Genomic DNA, 20430 nt, shown 5'->3' on the forward strand with positions numbered 1-20430 from the left:
CCAGATGTAAAGTCGAAGTCTTACGTAAGAGAGATTCCTTATTTAGTGAAAGGGTGGCCTCTGACAAACATTTAAGTCAATTCAATACAATAACCGTTCATGGAATTATTACAGTGAACATATTGGAAGGCAGGAGAACTGAGATACAGAAAGGAATTGTATTAGTTTTAAGTATACAACATAATTTTATGCAAAAACCACCACTATAAAAAAATGTCTTTTTAGTACTCCTAGATGTGATTGGAAAACCAAAAAAAAAAAAAAAAGTGTAAACCATTGTACTTTGCAGGGTCCAAAAACATATTTGATATTGAAATAGAGCTATCTTTCCTACAAATATCCTTACATACTTAGGCTACAAAGGGACATGATGGGATTGTGTAAAGACAATGGGCTTTTTAAGCCTCAGCCCAAATCCTAATTTAATTATGTTTATCATTGCAATCGTGTGACCTTTGGTAAGTTCTCTGAGCCTCAGACTTCTTCACTTAACTAAATCCTACCTCCTAAGACTGATGAGAAGATGAAATAAGTTACTGAATGTAAAGCACTTAGCACATAGCAAGAGCTCAGAAATAATGCCAAAAGTTCTATTTTCAGTGTTAATTTATAATATTAACAATTGTTCAGTGGTCAAAATAAAATAGGTTTGGAAATGAATTCAGACAGAAAATACCCTTGCTTTTTCCCAATCTCTGACTCAATTCCCATGACTGGGTTGCTTTGAATAGCATAGATACATGCATAACATGCAATGGGGTAGAGCAACAGTTAAGGGATCACTTTAGGACAGGACTTTCTTTGGTAATCTTGGGCAGATCACCTAACTTCTTTGCCCCTCATCTGTGATTCTTTTCTAATATGTAAAATAACTACTAGTATTCTAATAGAGCTGTGGCATAGAGTTGCTGTGAAAATTAAATTATTAAATGCCTGTAAATGGCTTAGAAAATTTCCTACATCTACTAAATGTTCAATTAATGTTATTCATAGTCATATTGTTGTTATTATTTGCCCCTTTGTTTCCCAAATAACTGAATTAGAAAAGCTTTGTTAAATAAAAACAAAAATGCTTACCTAAAGAAATTAGAAAAAAGATAACACACATACCCATCAATAAGACTAAAGGTGGAGAACATGTGTTGAAGATTTGAAACTATTTTTCATGAGTTAATAAGGAAACAAGTCATGGACTGTTCCCAACTTAATAATAAAATTATCATTTCATCACCTCTTGACCTTGTGGTCAGGAGAAAGTCATTTAAACTTACAGAATGTAGTTATTTTATCAGTAAATTAAAATGACATATACCTGTGTGTTAAATTAGGTACTGTGTAGGCCTGGGATATTCATTTTTATTTTTCTCTACCCTACAACACTTCACTCAATCAATTCTTTTTATTATTTACTTTTCACTTTACCTATTATTTTCTCCCAGTGCCTTTCTGGAGCAGAGGACACCTGCAGGACATTGTTGGGTAGACGTGGAACTGTGGAGAATTAGTAAATGAGTGTAGGCAACTCTCAGTACAAGGAGAATAGGAGTCAATGGCTATCTTGTCCTTGTATAATTCTATTAGAGGCCCCGTGCACAAAAATTCATACACTCTGGGTGGGTGGGGGGGTGGTCCCTCAGTCCAGCCTGCACTCTCTCACAGTCTGGGAGCCCTCAGGGGATATCCTACTGATGGGAGTCTGGTCTCCTTCTGTGGGAAGAGGGAAGCAACGGCTGATCAGGGACTGTCACCAGGCTGGCGAGGCCCCGCCCATCACCCCTCCTCCTCTGCTGGTCGCTGCCGCCTTCCCTCACCCACAATATCAATGTCCCCTCACCTCTGCCTGCTGGGCAAGCGCCTTGGCTGGCCTGGTGCTGCCTGCTCGCTGGCCCTGCCCCCTGCTGACTGGTCATTCCACTGTTTAGTTGATTTGCATATTATGCTTTTAATATATAGGATACACTCTTCAAAGGGTCCAGTCAAGTTATCATGTCCAATGTGATAATGTTCTGTCCCCCTTGCTTTCCTTCCTCCTTTATTTTACTCTCTCTAGTTCTGCTTCCCATGATCACTTCCCACATAAGCCTTTTGCACACAAGCTCCTCTCCTAGATTCTGTTGTGGAAGCTAAGAAGGAAGTCCTTAGGTTCAATCAAAATGCTAGTTAGAACGGACCGCTTGACCTACCTCATGGCCGGTATCCTCTGACATTTTTTGGGGGGAAAATAATCAGGAGTTAGTATATCTAGGCCTTATATAATGTAATGTTTTTTTGTTTGCAAGGGACAAAAGCAACTCTGGCTATCTGAAGCTTAAAGGGAATTTATAGAAAAGGGACAGGTGCCGCAATGCTATAATTTGCATCTCAGGAACAAGAGCAGGGAGATGAATTCTTGGAACACCAGGAGTAGAAATTTATGAGGCATCTCTTTCAAGTATCACAGTGAGGTGCCTCAGAGGCAACTATTTCTGTTCCTGAGTCCCCAGTAAGTCATTCTCCAGGAGGGAAGACTGATATAGCTGTAGACCCCTGTGTCTCGTATTAGGGCCTTTTATCTTAACCCCCAAGAATCCTCGAGTTCGGGAAAGGCAGAACCCAAAGATCAGGCATATGGGCAGATACAAAACCTAACTCAAGTGTAAATCCAGCATTGTTCTTCCTTCATTGTTTTATAGCCTTCAGCAAGTCTCTCTCCCTCTCCCAGGGTCCTCTGGAAGAAGAGTAAATGCAACCAGCTAAACTTGGTTATCTATCAGTTTGATCTATTTTTGAATTATGGCCTGTAATTTTGTTCTTGCTGGATCACAAGGATTCGAGTCTTGACATCTCTCTCTCCGCTTCAATAGTGATTTGTACTTGAACTCTCCTACTGTTATTTTATATGATTACTGAAAACAGAACTGAAATGGCTATAATAGCGGTGCTTTAAAAATAAAAATTAAACACCACTAAATCTATACAAGTGGTGAGGTGGTAACTAGATGACAGTCAAGATTAAGCATCTACACATCATGGAAAAATACTTTCCATAAATTAATAAGTGAATGAATGAGCCCTTGTGTATCATCTTACAAAAAAATTCCATTGTTTGTAAGGGAGTTAACATTTGAGAAAATCTATATGGTTATTTCTTTATCAGTTTCTCTGGCTTTTCCCTAATTATTCCCTAAAAGTTAGACCATTGACATACAGATTATACTGTATTTTGTTCTCAACATTTATCCAGAGTTATTGTGATGGTGAACTGAATAATGTGAAAATGCCTTCTGCAAAACCGTGGTTAAGTATATTACTACTTTGTTAACTCATTGTCTTCAAAAGGAAATCCAGGTCAGTTGTTTGTTAATTAAAGAAGGTAACGTGTGAAAGTACCCAGTTTTATTTTGTTCTCAACGTTTACTGAACAGTTACTGTTTGTCAAACCTTGTCCCATGATAGAGACTTTACTTAATTCATTATTGCCTTCCTTAAACCAACCACAGTGCACCAATGAAAGGCACAGTCCCTTTAAAGCCTTCCTCTAATACTTTACGCCTTTTCTTCGTTCTTAGCTCCTATGATTCCTTATACCTCACACTCTTTTTTATTTATTTGTTTTTTTTAAAAAAAATGTTTTTATTGATTTCAGAGAGGAAGGGAGACTGAGAGAGAGATAGAAACATTAATAAGAGAGGATCATTGATTGGCTGCCTCCTGCATGCCCCTCCCTGGGGATTGAGCTGTGACTGGAATCAAACCGTGACTTACTGATTCATAGGTCCACGTTCAACCACGCAGCCACACCAGCCAGGCCATTTCTTCTTTAGATGTACTTATATGACGCTTCCTATTTTTAAGAAAAGGTGTGTGTGTGGAAATTTATATAATGATTCAGAATATTTTTTCTTATTTTTTAAATGAGCAATTATAAAATAATAGAGGATTTTTAAAAATAATTCTCACCTGAGGATATTTTTCCATTGATTTTTAGAGAGAGTGGAAGAGAGAAAGAGAGAGAAAAATCGATGTGAGAGAAATACATCGATTGGTTGCCTTCTGCATGGGGCTCTAGGGCCCGGGAGGAGCCTGCAATCCAGATATATGCCCAGAATCCAACCCAGGACCCTTTGGTCTGCAGGCTGATGCTCTATCCACTTAGCAAAACCAGGTAGGGCTAGAGGATTTTTTTTTTTTAACCGAAAGCAGAACCTGCATTAATTCCAGTCTGAAAGTACTCATTTCTTCTGTTCTTTTGATTAAACGTATGATGGGTTAATGTCTCGTTTTACCTATGTATTCATCTGCAGACATTCTCATTCCTTGAAGCCAGATGGGGCATAAATCCTAAATAAGAAAGTGAAATATATGATAAAAGATCACTACCCTGGTTAGCTCATACCATAAAAATGAATCTAATAAGCATATAAATATATGTGAATTCTGAAATAAAATACCATCTGCTTTTGTAGAAAAAACACACATTAATTTTATATCACAACATGTTATCCTGTGGAAATTCAGTTCAGCAACATAAATAAAGTATCTAAATATGTGGAACTCTCAAATTATCTTCGTGCTCCTGCCAAATTAAAAAGAAAGTTAAAAAAAATTTTTTTTTTTTTTGCAATAATGTGCACTTAACTGAGTTAGATTTTCACGCCTGGAACGGGTAGATTTCCCCGGAGTTGCATCAGACTTCAGAATCAAGGGTTATTAACATTACAAAGAGCACCGTGTCCTACAGTGTCCCCTTTATCATCCGGAGCAGCTGCCTCAAGGCAATGCATTTAACCTTGGGAAATGGGATCGAAATTCTGGGGAGTCAAAACCTGCCAGTAGGTTCCCCTCAACTGGGATCTACTGTAAAACTTCATTTAGCTGCAACACAGGGAAGATGAAACTCTTATTATCATGTGATGTTTACCATTTCCATTCATCCCTTCCAAATTCCTCAAATATTGTCATTTTTATTTATAAACAGCAAGATTCCCTTTGCTGGCAGGACCTTGCTTTCCCCACTGAGAATGTCATTAGGAATAAAGGCGCCTAAAACAGGGGTGCTGACTATTTAAAAATGAATGCCCAAGCTATTTCCTTCCAAGTGTTTTAGAGCACGATGCTAGCTTGGACTTTTTATTTTTCATTTTTTGGTAGAACTTTATTTTCAGTTTTGGCTGAAAAAGGCTGGTGTTTGCATGATTACTTACTTAAGATGAGAAATCATTTAGAAACAGTGCAGATGACCCAGTCGTGAACAGGCATGCTCAAAAATGACTGGTGGCATATCCATAGACAGAAACCTTCCAAAAACTTGGCAAGATTGCTCAAAAGACTTAACACAGTATATAGGTTCCATCCAGTATTTTCCCTTCTGGGAATCTTTCTTATGCAGATACTATTATTTATGAAGAGAATGGGCTACTGTTTTATGCCTGGGGCTGTCATATCATCTCTTTTAAGTCTTAAAACAACCCTATGAATTCAGTATTACAAATGAGAAACTGAGGCACAGAGAGTTCTAGCAGCTTTCCAAGATTCCACAGATAGGAAATAATAGGTCTTTTCCAACATCAGTGTTTAAACACAAAATCACTAAACCCCAATGTTGTGTAACATTTTATCTCCCATAGTATTTGTTGCCATTGTACTTATGCTGATCCAAAATTTAAAAAAATATGTAAAGAGAGTGGTTAAGTGAATTATACTACATAAAATGATATAAACAAAGTTTTTATATTGACAGCTTTAAAAAACAATCCTAAATGTAAATGTAGGATAAAAACATATTTATTAAGCTACAAATAACAAAAAAATTAAAATCATCAAACTGTCAATAGGGATTGTATTTAAGTTGTGCAAATATATTTGAATCTTTATTCTACTTTTTCTGTAATTTCTGTTTGTCCGTAATGAGCATATTATTTTAGAAATAAATATATTTATTTTTAACATTGGCATTTAAAATATATCTGTCAAGGACATGGAAAACATGTTTTTATCTTTTTTTTTAAATTAAAAACTCTGTACTTTCTTTTTATAGGTCACTCCATAGTCACAAAAGAAGGAGAAAATATTGATTTTCATCCTCATTTTTAGTTGGTAGAAGAATCATGGGATTTTTGGATTTCATGGTCAATGCACTAATCTATCTGGAAGGTTAGAGAGAACAAATTTTGCGTAACATGACAAAGAGGTTTATGACTTGCAAAATCTTAGAGTTTATATACACTTAGTGACATCTGGCGTTATACTTCCTGCTAAATCAAGGGTTTAAAAAAGTCTTATTTCCATTTTAAGATCATGGCTATTTGTAACTGTGAAATATCTGCCTACTCAACTACCTCTACTTGGGTATGATTGCTCATCTAAGAAAATTAAGGAAAAATTGATTATTTGGCATTTAATTCATAACAAAATTTACAAGCTCCAGCATTTGCCCTAAGGTATGAAGATGATGGAGCAACCAGATCAATTAGCCAATTTACAATATATTTTAGTTTCATTGAGGAAAAAAAACCCCGCCCAACTCCATTTTTTAGACATGAAAATCTCTCACTTTGAGAGGCATATCTCTGATCCCCAAGTTTGAGTTTGATTCTGTGTCATCTGGGCCCCATATTACAGATCCCGTTTTCTCACGTCCTAGCTCGAATCTCTCTTAGTTCTTCCAAGTACAGAGGGGTTTCTCCATGAAAGGCAGATAGATATCCTTCCTGTCTGCTGGTTTCCTGACTGTTTTTGTCTCTAATACCCTGTTGATGCAATACTCCCCGACGCCCATCAGAAAGTTCATTTTCTCCTTTTGTTTTTCATTTTGAATTCTATGTTTCAGCGTGAACAGTGTTTCTCATTATTTTGCTCAGCAAATTAAGGCTTAAAAAAGCTCAGGTTGGTTTCTCCTTTTTATAGATTAGTGCTATCCAATGGAACTTTCCCCAGTGGTGAACACCTTCTCTATTCACGCTGTTTAATATTGTAGCCACTCCCCCACATGTGGTATTGAGCATGTGAAATGTGGCGTGTGCAACCGAGGAAGGGATTTTTAAATTTTATTTCATTTTAATTACATAATTTCAGTGACAGTAACCACATGTGTCTGGTGGCTAGCACATTTGACAGACAGATTTAGCATATCCTTATAGATCAGTGTTTCTCAACCTTCCTAATGCCGCGACCCTTTAATACAGTTCCTCATGTTGTGGTGACCCCCAATTTCATTGTTACAAATTGAACATAATGAAAGCATAGTGATTAATCACAAAAAACAATATGTAATTATATATGTGTTTTCCGATGGTCTGAGGCAACCCCTGTGAAAGGGTCGTTCGACCCCCAAAGGGGTCTCGACCCACAGGTTGAGAACCACTGTTATAGATGAATAAAATCCTAATCTATTGTCATGTTTAGAGAGAAAATGGAGCATAATGGAACATCGTTTTCTCATTTTATCGATAGGCTCCTCTTTCCTCTAGAAATGTTCCATCATTTCTCTTTTCTTCTCTTCCATTATTCTTCCCTCCTTCCCTCTCAGTGGGACCTTTGATACTGGTTTAGCAGCGTGGAGGTAGGAAATCTTGAGGACATATGGAAGCAATGTTGATTGTTCATGAAAACCAAGTGGAGGGAATTGACCATGGAGAAAGCTCAAGACTTTTCTTGTCTTTGAATCAACTCTGCCTTCTGAGAGGAGAAATTCTGTCCAAGGACAAAATAATGGAAGTTTGACAAGAGTGTCCTCTAAGGTACCTAATATTCATGAATCTAGACCAGCTAATAAATTCTTTTTATTGTGTAAGATAGTTTGAAATTAGTTTTTATCAACCAAAAAGTTCTCCCTAATTCAAAAGGTTAGCGTGAAGATCATGTGAACGATAGATGTGAACTAGCATGGCACTGTGATGACTTAAAAGTTACTGTTTTATTTTTTTCTCTGAAATTCATCTGATACCATGCATGGTGAGATGCTCTTTTCCTGGATCCATTTCAACCAGCACCTTCTTGGAAATCCCATGATTCTCATGCTTTGAAAAGAATTACACTGTAGAGCCGATGGTGCTTCCAAATGCCCTGTCCTCCGTTTCCCTTAAATCCTCTGATATGTGCAAGCTGTTTTGGATCTGAGTGCGTCATTGATGTCTCCCTTTGGCTTGATGCCACAAGACAGGCGACAGGGGCCGCTGCTGTTTGGCAGTTTCCATGCTGGGCACAGCTGTCAGCCTCTCTCTGCCTTCATTTCAGAAAATCTGATGCTGCTGGCAAGCCATCAGAAGGCAAGCCAGAGAGTAACTGAGGTTTCTCGTTAGCAAAGGAGAAATGGGAGCATCATCTCCTAGACCTTTCCCTTAGCCCAGCTGTTTTTTGGGCATTTCCTTTGTTACACTGATGAAAAATCACATTTTTCCCCCTTGATTTTTCCTAATCGCATTCTCCAGTGCACAGAGGGGAAGCTGAATTGCCCCATTTTTATGACATTACTTGCTGTTTTAGCACAATACTGTGCTTGAAGTTATAGCGTGAAGAGGCAGCTGTTGCACAGAAGGCATATGCCCTGCCTGCTGGGAACAGACTCTCCAGATTCATCCCTGAGCCATGGACTGTGAATCAACTTATTATTCTTTCCTAAAAGGCAAATGGCAGTGGAAGGACTGTCCTCTTCAGTTAGTCAGTTGACTAATGTTTGGCTCATTACTATGATTTGGAATTGCAGTGAGACAACCAAGAGAAGCTGAAACCAGTCTACTTAAAGGCAAAGGGTTGGATAGTACAAGGTCATGGAAAAGGGAGAAAGAATGATACTATGCAAGATGGAGAGGGGGAAAAAGTGAAAGTCCTTCAAGTAAGCAAAAAATAAAAGTTAGGACAGGGGACATAAAATTTATAAATGGCCTAAAGAGCCACCATAATGCTTGGTGGATGCTCAGTATGACATATCCTATATAAATAAAAGCCTAATATGCTAAGTGTCCAGTCGTCCATTCAACCAATCAAAAGCATAATATGCTAATGATATGCTAAGGCCACTCAACTGCTCGCTATGATGTGCACTGACCACCAGGGGGTAGACACTCTGACTGGTAGGTTAGCTTGCTGCTGAGGTCTGGCTGATCAAGGACTGAGTGAGATGGGCTGGACATGCCCTGGAGCCCTCCAGCGGTCCCTCCCTGGCTGGCCAACCTCCTGCATCCCTCCCCAACCCTGATCGTGCACCGGTGGGGTCCCTTGGAGTGGCCTGCACCCTCTTGCAATCTGGGACCCCTCAGGGGATGTCAGAGAGCTGGTTTTGGCCCAGTTCTGCAGGCATAAAAGGCTAATATGCAAATTGACCAAACAGCAGAATGACCGGTTGCTATGACATGCACTCATTACCAGGGGGCAGACACTCAATGCAGGAGCTGCCCCCTGGTGGTGAGTGCATTTCCACAGGGGGAGCGCTGCTCAGTCAGAAGCCACGCTCATGGCTGGCGAGCACAGTGGTGGTGGCAGGAGCCTCTCCCACCTCCGCGGCAGCACTAAGGATGTCCTACTGATGGCTTAGGCCCACTCCAAGGGCTCCTGGACTGCGAGAGGGTGCAGGTCGGGCTGAGGGACCCCCCCCCCCCCCGAGTGCAGGAATTTCGTGCACCGTGCCTCTAGTATTCATATAAAAGCCAAACAAGCCCAGCTGGTGAGGCTCAGTGGTTGAGTGTCAACAATGAACCAGGGGGTCATGGTTTGAATCCTAGTCAGGGCACAGCCTAGGTTATGGGCTCGATCCCCAGTAGGGGGCGTGCAGGAGGCAGCCAGTCAATGATTCTCTATAATCATTGATGTTTTTCTCTCTCTTTCCCTTCCTCTCATAATCAATAAAAAAATACATTTTTTAAAAAGCCAAACAAGCCAATATGCCTTTGGGCCATGTTTACAGATAAATAAGGTCCATAGCATTGGTGGTAATGAGGTAATATTTACCTTCCTAATTGTAATGTTCAAGGTTTAGTATGAACTCTACACTGTGCTAAGTGTCTTGGGAACACAATATTTACTCATCATAAGAATTTCATGAAATAGATATTGTTAATCCCATTTTACATATGAATTGACTGAGCCTACGAGTAGATAAACACTGGAGGTTACTCATTCAGAATTGGATTCAAACCCAGGGGTGTCTGACCTCAAGCTCATCACCTTTTCCTCCATGTTGATGCCACTGTGGAAGGGCAGACTGTACATGAGCTATCAGCTATGACTTGCAATCCTACACCCAGTCCTCATTAGCCAACAAGCTCTAAACTCATCTATAATAATAAAAGTGTAATATGCTAATTAGACCAGATGTCCTTCTGGACGACCTTCCGGATGAAGCCAGGGCTACAGCCTTGGGATTGAGGCAGCTGCTGTGGCTGCGAGGGAAGGATCCAGGCAGCCGCTGCGGCTGGGAAGGCCTATTCTTGCACTATTTTCGTGCATCGGGCCTCTAGTAGGTTCATAATCTCAAACACGGTTCCTGTCCCTCAGCTCTTCTCTCTTTTCTCCATGAGCTTCACCTTACCTTTGTTTCTTTGGTGCCGAACACTCTGGATGGAGGGATGGAGGTGGGGTTAGAAAAACTGGCAAAAGCTTGATTTACTTAATAGTAGTGAGAAGACCAAACTATTTGAAATGAGTAAATAGTGACAATTAAAAAAAAGTATTTCAAGTAACAAATTCCTTTGTTTGGTTTATTTGCTATGGATACATATTGGTTATTTTCTGAGTTTTAATAAATTATCCAGAAATTAAACACACACACACAAAACCATGTGCCATCTAAATTTGGTTTTCCTAAAGTATTTCTCAGAATTTTATTATGAAAATGAAGATATGCCACATGTGAGGGTAGTTCTGCTGGGTGTGATTTGGGAAAAAGTGGCCCAGGATTTCTTCCTTTATTTTGATTGTCTTTTTTCAGACAGGTTAACAACAATTACTTCCTCCTCCTCCTCCTCCTCCTCCTCCTCCTCCTCCTCTTCCTCTTCCTCTTCCTTTCTCTTCCTCCCTCTTCCTCCTCCTCCTTCCTCTTCCTCCTCCTCCTTCCTCTTCCTCCTCTTCAAAACAAACCATTCAGTCTTTACTACTTTAATTTTTTAATCTCAAAAAGGGTAAATGTTGGCAACTTTTAGTCCATTTGATTTCAGATGAATATCCTGAGGCTTTGGAATTGAAGTTAAAAAGAATGTGGACAAAAGATCCTATTAGTATTTTTTAGTGTGCATTTTTTAAAACATTAAGGTAAAATTCACATAACATAAAATCCGTCATTTTAACCACTTTAAAGTGTATAATTCATTGGCTTTTAGTACATTTATGAAGCTTTGCAACCATCATCACCACTTAATCCCAGAACAATTTCATCACCCTGGAAAGAAACTTCATACACACTGAGCGTATTCTCCATTTCCCCATCTCCACAAAGCAAACCACCAATTTGTTTCTTGGCCCGATGAATTTACCTATTCTAGACTTTTCATATAATCGAAATAATATAATATGTGACAGGCAGCCTGGACCCCTTGATTGTCTGGTTACAAAGCTTTTCTGTAGGTTGAGGGATTTTCATGATTGTGTTCCTTTGATCGGGGACTGTCTCAAGCCCAAATCATATCCTATGCCTTCTTGGGTCGGTCACTCCCACATTCTAGAGTTCGCTGAACTGGTAAGAAGCAAGTTTGTTTCATTCAGTTGTGTTTTGTATGTTTACTATGTGAATGGGACTGTGCTATGACTGAGGGTGCTGAGAAGGTGATACTAAAATTAGTAAAGACATGGTCCTTGCCCATGAAGAGGTGATATTTAGTGGGCAATAGGGACCTTTAAACGAACGATAACAATGTACAGTGGGGCCTTGACTTACGAGTTTAATTCGTTCCGTGACCGAGCTCGTAACTCAAATTACTCGTATGTCAAATCAATTTTCACCATTACAATGAATTGAATGCTGGGCTGATGTTGTGGCGTTCACTGTGACGTTCGCTGCGCCAACTAGCGGTGGGGTATCTGAAGCTGGCTCGTAACCCGAATTTTAGCTCGCAACTCAAAGCAAAAAATCGGCCGAGAGACGGCTCCTATCTCGAAAAACTCATTAGTCGGGACACTCGTAAGTCAAGGCCCCACTGTATTCTAGTAAGGGGTCCCGATATATGCAGGGTTCGGAGCTATGAAGAGAGGGAAGTCCTGCATCACTGTGGATTAGTGTTGTCCTTTTATAACCGGACAATCAATGGGTCCCGGCTGCTGTCACCACTTGAGCCAATTCAGCAGAGACAGGGTTGAATCATATGTGTTTATTCCAGTACTGCCAGCAGGATGGGAGAGCAGCAGGTCACCCATAAAAATCCGCTCTGCTCCCCACCAGAAGCCAGCTGTTTATATTGGGTACAATGACAAAGATTACACAAGGACGTAGACAAAAGGGATAAGAATGGGTATGCAAAAAGGGCAGTTTACAGGCAATGCAGGCTGGGGGTTTGCAAAGGCCTGCGGATATGCAAAGGGCTGGAGGTCTGGTTTCTGCAACAAGGTTGGTAATCTTTCCATAATAGGCAGCTCCAGGATGGGGAGGATGGACCGCATTTCCAGGTGAGCTGCCAGATCCCACGTGTAACCCCCAGCCAGGTTAGAATGTACTTTCTTTAATCAGAACAGAACAACCAGGGTTAACAGAGCATGATGAATATTTTTTATAATTAGAGCTGGCCCCCAATATTCTATTTCTGCCCCTAACACTTTCATATATACACAGAGTCAGACAGAAAAGGAAAAAGGCAAACCCGGTTTCATTTAGGAGCAACTTTTTGTTTATTCACCTGACCTACGACTGACTGCTTTCTTCCTTTCTCTCCAGTCACTGGCTTTATAGTCCAGCTTTTGTGGAAATGTCCATATTCATCACTCTGTTTAGTATAGCATCCCTTTATATTAGTTACTAAGGGGCTCACTGTTAGGATCCCAGGTTTCTGTACCAAATGTTAGGGTCGCCAAAGAAGGAACTCATGAGGGCAAAAGAGGTAAAGAATTGTAAGTTTATTAGGTCATTTGGAGACCAGATGGGCTGAGCTCCAAAATGGCACTAGCACCCAGGGGTGGGGAGTCGGAGATTTTAAAGGACTCTAGGTGGGCTTTTTCTGGGCGAAGAGTTTTCTGGGCGGGTCCAGATCCTGGGAAGGTGTGGAGGGGAAGGACAATGGTTTTAGCAAGTGGAATGTGGTCTAAGCCAGTGGTTGGCAAACCACGGCTCGCGAGCCACATGCGGCTCTTCGGCCCCTTGAGTGTGGCTCTTCCACAAAATACCACGTGTGGGCGCGCACGTACAGTGCGAAGTTGACTTAAAACTTTAAGTTTATTAAGTTAATTTTAGGGAACGTTGTGGAGTGAAAGAAGATGTAGTGTCGAGGATTGAGAAAGGTATGTTGAGATGGTTTGGACATACAGAGAGGATGAACGAACAGAGATAGATGAAACAAGTATACAAGACGAGTGTGGATGGGAGAGTTGGAAGGGGTCGACCTCAGCGGGTCGACCTCAATCAGATTGAGGACGTTTTTAGCAAAGGCCAGCTTAGGAGCACCCTAATTAAGTTAATAACAATGTACCTACCTATATAGTTTAAGTTAAAAAAATTTGGCTTTCAAAAGAAATTTCAACCGTTGTATTGTTGATATTTGGCTCTGTTGACTAATGAGTTTGCCGACCACTGGTCTAAGCGAAAGGGAATGTCCATTGTGAAGTGGTCTAAAGGTCGGTTCCCAGGGGACGGGGTATTGATTCAATTATTTGATCAGACCGAACACTCACCTCTGGTTTGTAGTAAATACTTAGTATTTCCTGCAATCACAAATGTTACTGCAACTCTTCTTGAAATTCTTTGGGCTGTGTGTCTCCTCTGGTTGGCCATTAGAGGCATCTCAGTGTGAGATTCCTTAAATCTGAGTCTAATTATTGGGTCACCATAGAATTTAATGTTTTTAGTTAAGTTTCTATTTCTCTGGAATAATAGAATTCTAGTAAGGTTTCCCTGGTTATTATGCAAATAAAATATTAATTCTTTCTCCCTCCTGCATTTCGAAAGCGGTTCTGAGCCTAGTGTTCAGTTTCTACTGTACCTCTGTGTCCATCCTCACCTTCAGTGCACAACGAGGAGAAAGTGAGATTCCACATCGACAGGCTCCAAAAACAAACTCCACTCCGAGCCAATTTCCCCACCTCTCTCCGTGTGCCCTTTCATTAGCAAATGAGAACAATAGGAATCATATGACAGTTGTGCTATAAATATAACGTCTGATTTGGGCCCTCAAATGTTAGATTTCTTCTCTTATATCAGAATTCTTCTCTCCTTGTTTCTTGTGGAAGTATGGGTGTTTACACAAAAAGTAAGTAAATTGCACCATCACTTCACAGATGCTTTTGTCTTATCCCTAGAGAGCTTGCCAGCGCTCTCTGGGGATAGAATGTTCTGCTCCTTTCTCTTTTCTATCGGAGGATTCTTTGTACACTGTGGATGCTCAGGATACCTTGTTTGATGATGTTTGATGAGAACAAAGTCAGTGGCTCCGCTTCCCCTTTGTGAAAGATGCTGCCTCCACTAGAATGCTGCATCCATGACCTGACCCCTCCATTCTGTGAGTTGTAGTGAAGCTAAAATCTAAATAGCTGTCTCTTTTTCAATTATTCGCCATGTTTGATTTCTGGAAGATGAAACAGGAGATATTTTGGGGGAGTGGGGATACGGTAGAGACCTTTATTCTGGTACATTTTTTTTTGTCCTAGCTAATCACTAAACCACAAGAACGGAGTTAGATTCCAGTGCCTTAAAGACCCCTTTTATGCTTTTGGTTTAGCTTAATGGTTTAATGGATGTTATATCTCAGCATTCTACCTGGGTACTTCCTTTTAACTTTCTTGCACTTTAAGCTTAATCGGACCTGCTTATCTGACCACTCAATTCACTAAAGGAAAGGTGATTTCAAAGCTATAGGTTCTCTCCATTGAAACCCCACATCCCGAATGTGAAAAATAATGAGAGTGATATACCCTGGGGAATACATAATTGGGAAAAATAATGCCTCTGGATCAGACACACCTAGCTCCAAGTCTTAGCTTTATGATTTGCTAGCTACGTGTCTCAGTTATTATCACCCAAACCTTGGTGCTTTAACACAACCACTTTATTTGGCTGATGATTTTGTGGGTCAGAAATTTAAGGAGAGCCTGGCTGGGCAGTTCTCACGTGGGGTATCTTGCGCAGTTGCGGTTAGATGTTGGCTGGGGTGCGGTCCTCTGGAGGCGTATCTGGGCTGGGCGTCCAGGATGGCGCACCCACCGGACTGGCAGCCGATGTGGGTTGGCTGCAAGCTTAGGTAGAGCTTTCTAAGGAACATCTACATGTGACCCTTATGGATCCCGCATAGCTGGGATTCTTCGATGGTGTCTGGCTTCTCCCAGAGTGAACATCCCCAGAGAACGGGGCGGAAGCTGCATGGCCTTTTGCGATCTAGCCTTGGAGGTCAAAGAGCATCAAATAGCGTTTGGTTAGAGCAGTTACAAGATTCCCCAGAAAAATGGGGAAGGGGACATAGACTTTATATATCAGGTTGCATTGTAGAAGAGCAGGTGGAGGTATTGTGACTATTGTTGGAAAGTACAATCTACTCTATCACGTGACCACTGTTAAGCTACCGGTTCACTTTGAGCCTTGGTGTTCTCATCCCTAAAACGGTGATAACTTGGAGGGAATTTCATGGTAATCCGATACATAGGGACATGTTTGCTGAACATGTTCTCTTAAAAGTTTGACCTCTTTTACAGTTCTTCGGCATCACAGCATCGAGTTTATTTGCAGACATTTTAGCCTTTGAGGCATGTCTATGAATGCACGGTTCTACAAAGAATTCCGAGAATGTAGCTGCATTTTCATACAGAAAGGGCCTTCAAAGTGATTGCGACTGCAATATATCCAAATACTTCAGCTCTCTAATGGAACATTCCCTAACAGACTGTCATATCTAGTGAGTTAACCACCCAAATTTAATTATTATTCCAGCAGTGAGACCTAATATTCATTTTCTTGCAAAGAACTTGGCTTTGGTACCTACGGGTATGTGCCAGGCGATAGGTTATTATTGAAATAGGAAAGGGGCCCTGGCTCCCATCCTGGTTCCAAAATGGAGCATTGATGGTTTATGATCATGATTGCTGGATTCATTTGCAGTGTTGACATTCAAGCTGACCCAACCTAGGCATTGTGCTTCCAGAAAATGAGCTCCCTACTCCTATCTTCACCCCAATTAGCAACCCTCAGGGCCAGCTCTCGTCTTCAGTTATGATTAAGAGAAAAGCAAACTACAGATTTCCAATGATCTTGTATGTCAGATTTATTTTCTTACGAATTATTAAATGGCTCATCATCCAATAACATACCCACTAATTTGAAGGTGGGGAGGACTCAAATCCCAATATTTATTTATTGAATGAACATGGCTAATTGAAACGAAAAGGTTTGTCATATAAAGGTTTTCTACTATTATCAACAGCGGGTGGTAGGGAAGGATTACCATTGTAATACTCATAATTGTCAAGTTATAATAAGACTGTAAAGGAAGGAGGCCTGAGTAAGAGCAAACTTTGTTTTGAAAAAAGTAACTGTATTTCTACTGAAGCCATGCAAATACAGAGATATTTAGGAAAATCTTATGTGAATTTTGCTTTTCCCACTGAGGTGACTCACTCAACATACTGAAACTTTTCTGTAGCATCTCAAGTAACCACGTTCTAGGTCCTCCCTTCGCAGACTGAGGCAGGACTCATCTGTATAAAAAGGGACGGAGGAAGCTCATTTTTTAACCCATAGTTTTGGTTGAATTGGTTCACTTTGTAACTGATGTATATTTACAGAAATTAAAGGGAGTTTGGGGATGCATCAAAATATGCTCAGTTTTCTGTTGAATTTTACAAATAGTGAAAGAGCATGTCTGAAAAGATCAAAATAAAGATGAATAGCCCTTGCTGGTGGTGGAGTGTTGGCCTGCAGAATGAAGGGTACCAGGTTTGATTCCGGTCAAGAGCACGTGCCTGGTTGCTGACTCAATCCCCAATAGGGGGCATGTAGGGGGCAGCCAATCAGTGATTCTCTCTCATCACTGATGTTTCTATCTCTCTCTCTCCCTTCCTTTCTGAAATCAATAAAAATATATTAAAAAAAGATGAATATATTTTACTCAAAGAAAAGGAAACGAAAGAAAGAATAGGTTCTTTGTATACAGCATTAGCTCTCCAATCAGTTGTTTGATAGAAACTGATAATTAAAGTGAAAGGCATCTATATATAGAAAAGGCTAATATGCAAAGTGTCCCCTCGGGAGTTTGACCAGGAGAACGGGAATTCGGTCGCTTGCTATGATTTGCGCTGACCACCAGGGGGCACAGAACAAGGTGGGTGACTAGTGGCGGTGGTGGGACACTGAGGGAGCAAGGGAAGGAGGAGGCGGGGAGGCAGGGAGGCGGGGAGGCGGGGAACCTGATCGGCCCTGATTGTCGGCCAGGCCTAGGGACCCTACCCATGCATGAATTTCGTGCACCGCGCCTCTGGTATTAAATAAAAGCGCCTCTTAATGATCTGTGCTTGTGTGTGTGCTTGTGCATGTGTACACATTGTGTTATTGTTATAGATAGAAAATGTTATGGTTTGGGCATTTAATACGATAGAAGAGATTTCTTATTTTACTTGAATTACATACCTCCTGGGATAACAACTTGCAAATGGAGAATTTAGGGATGCTTTCTAGACATAAATTGTTATGTGTGAACCTGGATCCTTTTACAAATTGGGCCGTGTGCCATGGATGCATTTTATCCTGACAATCGGAGTCCTGAGGAGAAAGCAAGCCCTAGGACTGGCATAGTCAATTCTTCCTGACAACAAAACTCTTAAATTTAAATCACTGAGAATAAGTGGTTGGGAATATTTTCCAACTCTTTAGTTTCAAGACAGAAAGGAAATGCAGTTTATGGGCAAAAAAGTGAAAAGGGCATTTAAAATTCTGCTTCCCTATGAATGATGTATCTGGGTCTTAAATGTGTAAGACTATATTACATATTTAATGTCGCTGATGTATATAACATTAGGATGAAGTAGTTTACCTATATATGTCAATCCAAATTATCTTGTACCATGATATAGCAAGTATGGTAATGCAATTTCATGGTTTCCATTTGTTAAGAAGTCATCATACTTATTTGAATGCCTTTTGTGCCAACCACTATGCTAGGTGATTTAATTACATCGTGTCATTTAATGTTTGCAATCCTATAATAGCTGGATATTTACAGCTGGCAATTTAGTAGGCTGAATTCTAAAAATGAAAACTCCAAAATAATAATTTCAAATTTGCTTTTCTTCCTAGATTAGTGACACATTCAACTTAATTAAATTGCTAGCCTTATCTTAAAATTGCATTTCCTTTCCATGGAAACCATTTTCACATAGAGAAACAGGCTCTTCCAGTTCTATCTCATGCGCTGCCCATGCTAAGTTTTATTCGTTGACTTGATTGAAATAGTAAGCATATGAAAGCCTTGGCTGAAACTGGTCTTATGTGAATTGAGAGAAGCACCATCAGTTTCAGAGGCAATTAATACAATTGGACTGGAAATTAGGCTGGAAAGATTGAGCAACACCAGAACAGAAATTACAGCTCTGAGCACGTGCAATGGACTAGCAACGTTAAATGTATGATAGCTTATTTCCCAAAAGCCCCTGAAAATTAGGTGTGGTTACTCCCATTGTTTAGGTAAAAAAATGGCCCAGTCGAATCAAGAACTTCGTCAAGGTCACACAATTAGTAATACATTTAATGAGCAGTATGTCACTTCAAGGATACTTTACTGTGTCTTGTTTGTTCCCTTTCCTTTCATTGGTTATTAATGGAAACATTCACTTTATTATTATTTTAAATAATCCTTATTGGGAAACATTCACTTTAAACATAGAGATAATCTAGTCTTAATAATTGACTCAATATATTTCAAAACACTGACATAGACTGAGAATGAGAAAAATCAATCTAATTGATTAAAACTGTGTTGAATGTGAAAATGGTAAAATGAAAATCCAAAATGATAATACAACTGGTTCCTTTAAGGGAGGTAAAGATTCAGGAGAGATTCAAGTGGCAATTTGGCAGTTGGGTCATCAACACAGATGAAATCTAGTTCCCGGATAACTTTATGCCTTGCATTATTTGATTTGCCATCTCTTTTGATTACATTACACCAAATAATTGCCAAATCTCTTCTGCAGTCTGTGTTGCACAGACAGCTCAAGGGAAAAGATTGGACCAGAAAAGCACTGAAGAGAAATGATTGAATTGGTTTTCCTATCCATGAATCAATCTGATTAACTGTGTGGAACATCTTTGCTGCTGTGGTCACTGCTTTAGTTCCAGTGCAGGTGCTGTAAATACCATGCAAACATGTGCAGCTAACATACATGCTTATAACATGTTGGTGTAATGAAAAGGTGTTAAGCTGCAGGTACTCAGACTGAGCATTACAGCCACCTATTTTCATTGTCTTTATATGTAGTTACACTTGATGCTTGAACAACATGGGTTTGAACTGTGCGGGTCCATTTACTCGCGGATTTTTTTCAATAAATGCTGTAAATATATCAAAAACAACAATACTATGTAGCATAGGATGCCATGTCCAATCATTTAAAAAAATTTTTTAGCATCCGGGAGAATGTTGCCAGACAATGTGTCTTAATTTGGGTTTCCCTTGAAGCAGACTTACGAGATGAAGCATTTGGAAGGGGATTCCAGAGTCATCAGTAGATAATGCAAACGTGAGACAGGGGCAGAGAAGGAAGGAAATGTAGGATGCATCAATCAGATGATGATTGTTGTGAGCCTTGGGGTCAATCCCACTAAGGAACGCCGGGAGACCTTGCTGAGTATCACTCAGAGTTGTCCCACCTAAGATCTGTGAGTTATGTCTCCACCAATGTCTGCTGTCATTCAATGAGGGCTGTTTCTAGTGAGTCCATACCTAGCTCTGAAGGCTGGCCCTGTGGGGCTAAGAATGCTTGGGCGATGAGAAAAGTCTGCAGGCAGAGAGCTGTGTGTTTGCCATGAAATGTCACTAATAAGTATGGCGCTCAGAAAGGAGAGCCAAAGGCTTAGGACTAGGGCACCAATTACACCTAAAGTTAGGTACTGTTATTCCTATTACACAAAATAGTGTCAGGCAAGTCTTTTATTTGTTACACTTTGAAATGACTGAGCATTTACTTACCTTCTTTGTTTGGTTAACGGAGTTAGGTGCTAGGTGATGTAAAAACAAAGAAGCATTCCTTATCTATGAAAATTCATCATCTATAAACTTATTTATTTATTTTTAAATATATATTTTTTTATTGATTTCAGAGAGGGAAGGGGGGAGGGAG

This window comes from Myotis lucifugus, unplaced genomic scaffold (genome assembly GCF_000147115.1).
Source record: "Myotis lucifugus unplaced genomic scaffold, Myoluc2.0 scaffold_263, whole genome shotgun sequence".
NCBI lineage: Eukaryota > Metazoa > Chordata > Mammalia > Chiroptera > Vespertilionidae > Myotis > Myotis lucifugus.